We start from the raw sequence: 9,794 nt of genomic DNA on the forward strand, positions 1-9,794 counted from the left end.
ACTGCTAGACTAAACTCACTGCTAGATTAAACTCACACTCCTTGACTAAACTCACACTGCTAGACTAAACTCACACTGCTAGACTTCTTTGCCAGCTCCCCAAAGAACAACTACACATACTGGCCTGCGGTCTGACGGCAGCGACCCTAAGTTGGGAAGTAAACCCTAATATTAAGTGACCAATTAAAGGGCAGTATAACTGTATACACTTAGCCAAGATGTGCAATAAACATAAATATCTTACAAAATGAGATATAAGTATTTAAACTATTGCTGAATATTTTATTTTATTACAACCCCAAAATTGTAGAACATATGTACAACAGGACATAACAGTGAGATGTACTCAAACACCCTTCTCATGTGTGTCTCGGGTCAACAGGACATGATAGTAAGAGGTACTCAAACACCCTTCTCATATACTGCCAGACTGGGGTCACTAATTCTAAGGGGAAATACTTAACTATAATCTTAATTTCTAAGGGTCGCTGCCACCAGACCCCCTCTGGACAGTATGTAACTCGTTAGGTAGCGGGCAGAGTGGACTAGGCATTGGGTTGGGTTTTTCATTGACCAGATCGATAGGGGGAACGAAGGGTGAAACCATAACATGTCTTAACTAATTTATTCTTTATATACTATATGGTAACAAAAAATACAATTGAGCTGGCCTTCCTCAGAAGAACAATGAGGAGTTTGGTTACCCTGCTTACAATATCATTTAACACTTCGGACTGCTCCACCTGTATGGAATATAGCACCTTAGGTCATCATACATAGAAACACCATCTCACCTCCCTGTAGCACCAGCTCAACACACCTGTTACACTCCACACCTGCAAGTATGGAACTCCTTGTAATTTTCTAGGTATACATCACAGGCACCTCGTTCGCACACCGCCCTCGGTGGGTAGAGACGAGGGCTACACAAAGAGACATACCAGTACTATTTCTACGCCTGGTATTATTGGTCGCTCCAAGTGACGACCGCGGAGTTTCTCAAGCGTTTCCATATTTGTTCTACTCATTTGGGGTGGTATGCTGGGAATTCACTGGTTCACAGTGGATTGGCATAGCTGGGGGTAGTCACCACCTTGTGGGACGATCACAGGGATAATGGCCGCCGCCCGGCAAGGCACTCCGACCGCACTTTTGCGCCTTATCGAGCAAAGGCCAGTCGTCGAGGACAGGTCTACTAGTACTGTAACAATAAATGACAGCAAAAGAAAGGCCTAGGATGAAATTACTGCCTCATTAAACGCCAGCAACCAAGATCAACTCCCTCTCACAGCCAAGCACCTCAAGAGGAGCTCCAACATAAAAAGGAGTAAGTATATGCTTATTTGTAAGTTTAGTATTTAAAAATAAGGTTTTTTGCCATTAGGTTACTAAATTGAGTAGGATTACAGTATTTAAGTGACGGGTCATGTGAGGAGTCCTACCCCCTACCGAAGTAGACAGAAGGAAAGCTCCCATCTCAACTCCCCATTTTCCCTTCCTTCATATAATTTTATGATGTCGTTGAGTTATATATCAGAATAAATGTTTTTTACGTCTACTTTCATAAATTATATATACCTATATGCTATTAGATGCAGGTGTCTGAGTAAGATTAACCATATAGTTTAATATGTGAAAGTGTAGCTATTGATTTAGTTTTACTCCTCAGAGTGCGAGGTTAAAATTGTGTATGATATCTGAAAAAAAATATGAATTCATAATGAAAGAACTGGTATGCAGGGTAGGTCCTCTTTTTTGAAGTCTTTAATTGCCAGTGAATAACTTGAACAAAACATGGAACACTAAAAATTAATGCTTTATTTTCTTGTTTTATTTCTAGTAATAATTATACACAAAAAATGACAATTAATACAATTTTTTTTAACACTACAAATCGGTAAATAAAAAACATTGATAAGAAATTATGGTTAAGTGTAAAAAATTATTGAGGATCAGTCATATTTAATGTTTGGTTAGGTAGGTTCAGTTAAGGTGAGGTTAGGTTAAGTTAAAGTTAGGTTAGGTGAGGTTAAGTTAGATTAAGTTATAACTAGGTTCGATTAACTTAAATTTAGTTAAAGTTAGGTTAGGTTAAAATAAAATTAGGTTAAGTTAAAAATAGGTTAGGTTAAAATAAGTTAGGTTAAGTTTAAAATAGGTTAGGTTAAGCTAGGTTAAGTTAGGTAAGGATAGGATATTTTAAGTTAAAGTTAGGTTATTTCCATGTTTTGTGCCAGTTATTCACTGGCATTGGGGGGCAATTATCCTAGAACCAAGTTATACAGCATATAACTCTATATGAAACAGATATAGTTGCCTGGCAATTCACACTTAGCAAGCCAAATTATTCTGGCAAGATAGCTTCAAACAGGTCTATGCTCAGTTTCTGAAGGGTCACCTCCAAAAACTTATCAGAAGCACGAGTCCTCATTACCAGCATATCATAGTAAATTTCAATGCAGATATGACTGAAGCCTAGTACTGTATAAAGCATTTATATTCTTCTGTTTCTTTCAGAACTAAAACCAGACATATAGGAGAGCGGGTGGTGGTCCTCCAGAAAAACTATCATTAGCTTCAGAAGAAATCGCCACCCAGTGCTCGTGTCATGCGGAAGACTTCTGCAAGTGTACCTGAACTTCCTCACTCCCATGATCCTCTTGTTTTGCCTGTTCCAACCCCAGGGCCATCAACTGTGTCTTCTGCACAATCTACTTCTGTTTTTCGACTTCTAATTTCACCCTCTGTTCCTGCCTCACCAGTCATTGTGAGAAAAGACAAGGGGAGTTCCACAAATATAAATTGTACACAATGAAAAGGGAGCATGAGGAGGAACTGAAAGAGAAGGCCATAATATCAGCACATACACTCAAAGAAAAATAAAGTGAAACTGTAATTAGAGTGATTGAAAAGACGCTTGAAAAAATTAATAAATCTTTTGAATTGTTAGATACATGTTTAAGGAAAGCATCAACAACATATGATGCCATGGCTAAAACTTATGAATAATGGTTGAGTAATAACATACAGTCATATGCAATGTTTATGATTTTACGATATACAGGGGTACTGTGATATATCGTAAAGTGGCATCTAGATTATAAATTTATTTTCTTATGTCTTACACCTTAAAATAATTTTATTTAAAGGAAATAAATCTACATTTCTTTATTTTGCCATTGTTTACAATTGTTGTCTTAAGTATGGCAGCTAAGATTTTTTTTTATATAATATACAGGTATGCTGTGATTTTCAATAATTGCAATTCTTTTTACTGTGCTATAGATGTACCCAAACACCCTTCTCATGTGTGTCTCGAGCCAAGAGGGCATGATAGTGAGAGGTACTCAAACACCCTTCTTATGTGTGTCTAGAGTCAAGAGGGCATGATCGTGAGAGGTACTCAAACACCCTTCTCATGTGTGTCTCCGGCCAATAGGACATGATATTGAGAGTGTCATGGTCACAATGACTGCTGGTCTGTTTGAAACCTGATGATTCATATTATGCTCCATGCCCGCAAAACATGTGGATAACTGGTGAGTTACCCCTAGGAAAGAAACGCGTTTTCTCTGGCTTAAGATGCCGGCCATTTTCTCAGACTTCCAGAATCCAACCTCCCTATAAAGTAAATTTGAATGTGAGAGAGAACACCATTGTTTTGAGTCAACTTGGTAAGGTTTGATTACAGTTAAAGCATTCAAGATCCTTTGTGAGTGATGTTGAAAGCTTCAACTGTCTTTGTTGTTAGTAACACTTGTCAAGTAAGTGAGAGTCGAGTCTGCCTGTACATATAGCATCTCATCATTTCGTCCCTAGGACTAGCCATGAGTTTCCAATTGCTGCTGAAGTTAGATTATTTTGTTGCAAAAGCTTCAGAGAATCTGATGTTTGTAGTTTAGTTATTGTCAGTTGTCAATTTGAGAAAGTCATTAATCTCCTGAGAAGAACATGTCAAACTCCTTATCTACAAGATCTCAACATATATGCATAAAGGCTCCTTGTCTCTAAGTCCCGCCCAGTGGTGGTGTAATGGGCCGAGTTCTTTCATTTTATATCCCACCTTAGCTGCCACTATTTGTAATGGGACTGTGAGGGGGCGGTTTCTTGGACTGCCACCAATGTGAGGGGGCGGATTCTTGGTCTTGCCACCAATGTGAGGGGGCCGGTTCCCTCTCTGTTTCTACACCACCCTCATCTTATTTACTTCTCTTAGTTGTTACTCTTACTCAGTTCCGTCACCTATTCTTGGGTAGCATGGACATTCCTTTGGTAGCCTGGGCATTCTTTTGGTAGCATGGTCGAGGGTCTAGGCACGTGAGTATGGTAATTTTGGTATCAGGTCACTTGGATGGAAATAAAGGTAAAATACTGTGGGATAAATGAATACACCTAAATTACTCTAAACACAAGTTTATTAACATGCAATCAATGGGGAAAGATTTTGTATTAATCATATGATTACCAGGTTCACCTCCTGGGCTTAGTGCAAACTCAGTTCCTTCTTCTTTACTCTTACTCACAACATTACTGGTGGTACATTACATGGCACTCATTGTAGATTATTCAACATATACGTAAACAATGACACTAGTATATGCAGGGGTCCACTACCCAACATGGGATAATTATTTCCAACTAATTATCCCTAACATACATGTTACAACACTCCCTGTGGACATATACTTCCAAGGAGTAACCCAGGGTAGAGCACTGGGGCTGTTGTTATTGTGGGGTAGCCAGACACATGGCGGGTCTGGGGTCTGGCCCAACGAAGCCGTGGGGCACATTAATCAGGCCGCATCGGTGCCATCTTCTCATATATGATCCCGGCTGGACATCTAATACATCCGAGGCCGTTGTTGGATGGTAGAGCGATTCAAGAATCACAATGGGATCTGGAGACAAACGGGGCAGCGTCAGGGGACCTGTATGGATGAAGGGACGGGCACTCACTAACAGTAGAAATGCCAGCGAGGCCCTCACTCAAAACAGACCAGGAGTCCACCTACTTCTATTCCGATGAATTAATTCACTGTACACTCTGACGTTGAAATTGAGACTATGAACTCAGTTTCATTCCCTACTATTATCTTCACTAACAATGCTCTGACTCAGCTATCAAAAGCAAAATTAAATTGATTACAAAGGGTTGGATGGCAACAGGTCCCAACATACAGCGTCTAAACAAAGACGGCCTATCGATGACGTCATCAAGGAACAGAGAAAACGGAGGACGTTTCCACTGGGGGACTCAGAAGGTTTTGTGGACGTTTGAGCGTAATATGAATCCTTAACGTTTTCAGGTTAGCCGTCATCACGATCATGACAGGACGTTTTTTCTCTACTTCATATTTTATCATCCAGATATTCTTTTCGGATATTATTCTCCAATTCTTTATCTATATATACCTTATATTCTTGCTTATATTCTTATATAAGTAATTCTGATATTTCTCTGCTTATAGTTTCCAAGTCTTTCATTTCTTTTCACATAATGTATATTATGTATCCTGAATTTATATGTCCTTACCTTGCTGAAGTATACTCTGTTTTATTATATTCTCAACCATGGGGAACCATGTTATTCTTAGTACAACACTTATTATACTTACAACGGTAGCCTGCCACCATCCAGACTTTTATTAGAATATAACATATCTCACGGAAAGCTTTTGGGTAGTGTGGTAGTGTTTATAGGCACGTGAGTAAGTATTATTTTCTAGGAACTAATGTTTAGAAGGAATAGAGTGGTGATACTCGTAAATTACTAATTTAATATTTATTAACCCAGCGAGTGAATAACATGATACTTAAATTCACTCAGACAAGACTGGACCCTCAGGTCTTACTGTACCAATCAAAAAATAGACTGGCAGTCCATCATTAACCAACTATTAAGTTTATTCAGACAAGACTGGACCCTCAGGTCTTACTGTGCCATTGACAAAACAGATCTGAAATTACTTATTAATTCATTAAACACTTCAAATACTTATTATATCATTTAACAACTTCAATTACTCATCACTTCATTAGACAATTGTTGTATTATTTCTCTGACAAGTAAGATTCAGATAACACTGGACCCTCAGGTCTTACTTTTACAAGTAAAAAATTACATCTTCATTTCTTGGTTACAACATTTAACAGTCATTATATTATTTCATTGTCACTGCAAGCGGATAATATGACACACTTGACACTATCCCGAATTAAAATAGTCTTTATAACAACATGCTATTTCAGAATGAATAACATGGCACTTTAACTAGTATTCAATGGTTTGGTGGACTCAACTCCTATAATAACAATAACCATTGGTACCACCAACATTCATGGATTCAATACTTAACCTGGGATGACTATATTTCTGCTAGTCATCCCCAACCATAGATATTAATACAGCTCCATACATATAGCCAAGATCAATGGATGGGCAACAATCACAAGACGGAGTCAACGGTGCAAAGTTGTTTACAGGCTCGCTCACTCGCTCGCTAGCTAGGAGAGTCCGAGGGGGTTGACTCGTGGCAGAGTCGTCTATGGCGTCCCCCAAGGAATCTCGTCCTGGGATTCTAATCTCGCCACCTTAAAGACATCCTTCGAGAACTATTTTGCCAATAGGCGGCTCCCGAACCTCAGTAGTGTTGCCAACCCACAAACAGCGCCTGGAGATGCATCGAGGAGAAATCACAAGTGTGACTGTCTAACTTCAACTATAAAAAACATACGTCTGGCAACGGCACAGATGATATTTACGTTACTCGTCTTATTTGGCACAGAATATTACTATGTTAAAACATGAACACTGATATTCACAAAAATCGACTAAGTTAAACTGAATTAATATGACAGTGAGAAGCAATCATTCACATACCAGGAGATGCGTTGAGGAGAAATCACAAAAGAGTGATTTTTCCTTGTGCATATATGTGAGCCTGGGGGCACTTCCCTACCAGAAAGACTACTCTTACTAACAATAGACCTTCTATTCAAAGTGGTCGCTGGACACCTAGCTGTGACCGTCAGTGTCACAGGTCAGGCTAATTTTCCTACTTCTATCTTTATGATCTAATCAGAGATTGAGTTTGTCAGGAAAGAGGTGAAATGGAGTTATATACTCACTAACAACTCTACTTGCCAGACCGCAGACCACATTCCAGGTCAAAACAGCTCTTAAGTTTTGGAGATTTTGAGTTTGGCAGAACCTTTTCAGTAGATTAATGACTTTCTAAAATAGACAACTGACACTAACTAAACTACAAACATCAGATTCCCTGATGTTTGGGCGACAAAATAATATAACTTCAGTTGCGATCGGAAATTCAGGATATCCCCACGGACGACATAAAATATGCCACTCCCACTGACAAACGCGACACTCACTTACTTGACAAGTTTTACTAACAATAAGGACAGTTGAAGCTTTCAACACCACTCACAATGGATCTTGAATGTTCCAACTGTAAACAGACATAACTAGGTCGCCTCACCAATTGCAACCACAGTTGCAATTTCAAATTCTGAAATCTCGGGTACATTCAATATTGAGAGAAAACGAACTCCTCAGATGGGAAACTCTAATAAGAAAGCATGTTTTGTGGGCTATTGAGGGTAATATGAATCGTCTGATTTTACATTAACTGACGTGTATGACCCTGGTCATTACAAAGCTTTCCCCTCCCAAAAGATTCATATTATGCGGTATAGTCAACAAAACACCCACAGTAAATACATAATTTTCAAAACACAATATCCTGCAATACTGGGGTAATGGTCAACAATACAGGCAACCAACATGTTACAAAATTTTCTTATACTTAAAATTTTGCACCTCAAATGACTAATCACAAAAACTCCCAGACATGGGCAGATAAAACTAACAAAGCAATACTTGTCTTGACACACAGAAGAACATAATCATACATCAATATTACAGAACATAATAATAAAAACAGGCCGGCCTCAATTACATTTTTGTAAATTTTTAGCTACAACATCCACCACGATGACATGTAGTTTCTATCTAGGCGATTGATCAGATTTGTATGACGCTGGACCCAAGCACAAAATTAAACAATCGAGATCTCAGGCTGAGAGTAGATAGACTGACCCCATCCAGCCACTGAAGTATTCGGGTTGACCTTATCACAAAAGAATCATTCTTCACTCAAGAGAAGAGGCAAGATCTCAGTGGCCAGAGCTAACATGGACTCAAATAGAATATAATGCCGGCGACCCGGTCCACGTGAAACCCCCTAAACCTCCAGTGCCCTTCTGTTACTTGGCAATGCAAACGTCTTAAACTGCACTAGGTCCATGAGATGTAATAGCTACTTTCACTGCTGGGCCACTGAGGCCACCAAATTGTAGTTCACACAAGCTGCCACCCCTGCACTCTTCACGTTGATACTCTGACCTGGTAACATGACGTAGAGAGGAAGGCCCATGGGTTCATGTAAATATGATATCGAGTATTAGGGAAAGAACAACGGTGAAAACTATGGGTGAATCATAGACACACATAAAAATACATTGTTTATTGGTACAAAAAATGGTTACAGGAAGATGTAGCATGCACCCAAATGGGAACTCCTGGTACCCACTGCCCATCAGGCTCAATTTACTTGCACCACTACTGGGTGTGCTCACACTAAAACCTTTACATAACTCTCAAAACACCTTAACCAATAAACCTGTGGCACCTGCCAGTCACAACGCACCAATACCCCAGGGGCAACGCCTCCAGCAGCCGCCAAGGGGGAGTCTCATTACCAGGTGACACTTTTCCAACACTCCGATAATTCGATTGGATAACACCACCACACAAACAGCCCCACTGAGCTATGTGTGTACTCATCCATCACCTGATGGGGCTGGCAGTGGTTTTGTGGGCTTGACGATCCGGGTTCACCACAGGGCATAGCGTCAGGGAATACTGGCCAGCTATGGGCCCATAGGTGGTAGTGAACTTCTGACGGTAGGGGTTCACCGACTCTACTGGACCTCAGACATCTCCCAGACTAGTGGATCGCCATCCATGCTACAAACACGTCTAGGCTGCGATAGGGACCTGTGGGTGGAGGAGACATAGCGCTGACTCACGGTTCATAACAGACACTCCACGTTTCAAAGGGACAGTGTGTTATAAAATACTTCACTCAAAGCACATTAGTACATTACTTTAACACTTGCATAAACAAACTATGGTGTAGGTCAAATCCTTAAAATGTGAATTATAACCTGCGAAGAAGGTGAGTGGCCTACCTGTGGGTGGAGCATGGCGCTGACTAGTTTGAAAAGCAACCGCCGCCTTCCACCCCCTCCCCAAAAATCACAGATTCCCACCTACTCAGCCATTTCACTAAAATTACATTACTGTAACACTCTGACGTTTGAAACTGAGACTACGAATTCAGTTTCGGCTCCTACTATTTTCTTTAAAAACAATGCTCTGACTGAGCTATCAAAAGCAGATGAAATTGATAACAAAGGTTGGATGGCAACAGGTCCCCAACATAGCGCCTTGCTGCAACACCGTGTAGCAGATTTTTAAAGTTTCCTTTCAGGAATATCGCTCATTCACTGGTTAACCTCCTACCTAGAATTTCACTATGATTATCAAGTCTCTGCTAATCATAGGTATAAGGTTTACGGGTTCTCGGTAACAGAGAAAAATTTACAACTACAGTCAGCAAACATACGACATCTCAATGGCGTCATCAAAAGAAAACAGGAGGCAGGGACATTCCCCACTGTGTGAGACTCAGAAGGTTTTGTGGACGTGTAAG

Source organism: Homarus americanus, unplaced genomic scaffold, assembly GCF_018991925.1.
Source record: "Homarus americanus isolate GMGI-L3 unplaced genomic scaffold, GMGI_Hamer_2.0 scaffold34921, whole genome shotgun sequence".
Classification (NCBI taxonomy): domain Eukaryota; kingdom Metazoa; phylum Arthropoda; class Malacostraca; order Decapoda; family Nephropidae; genus Homarus; species Homarus americanus.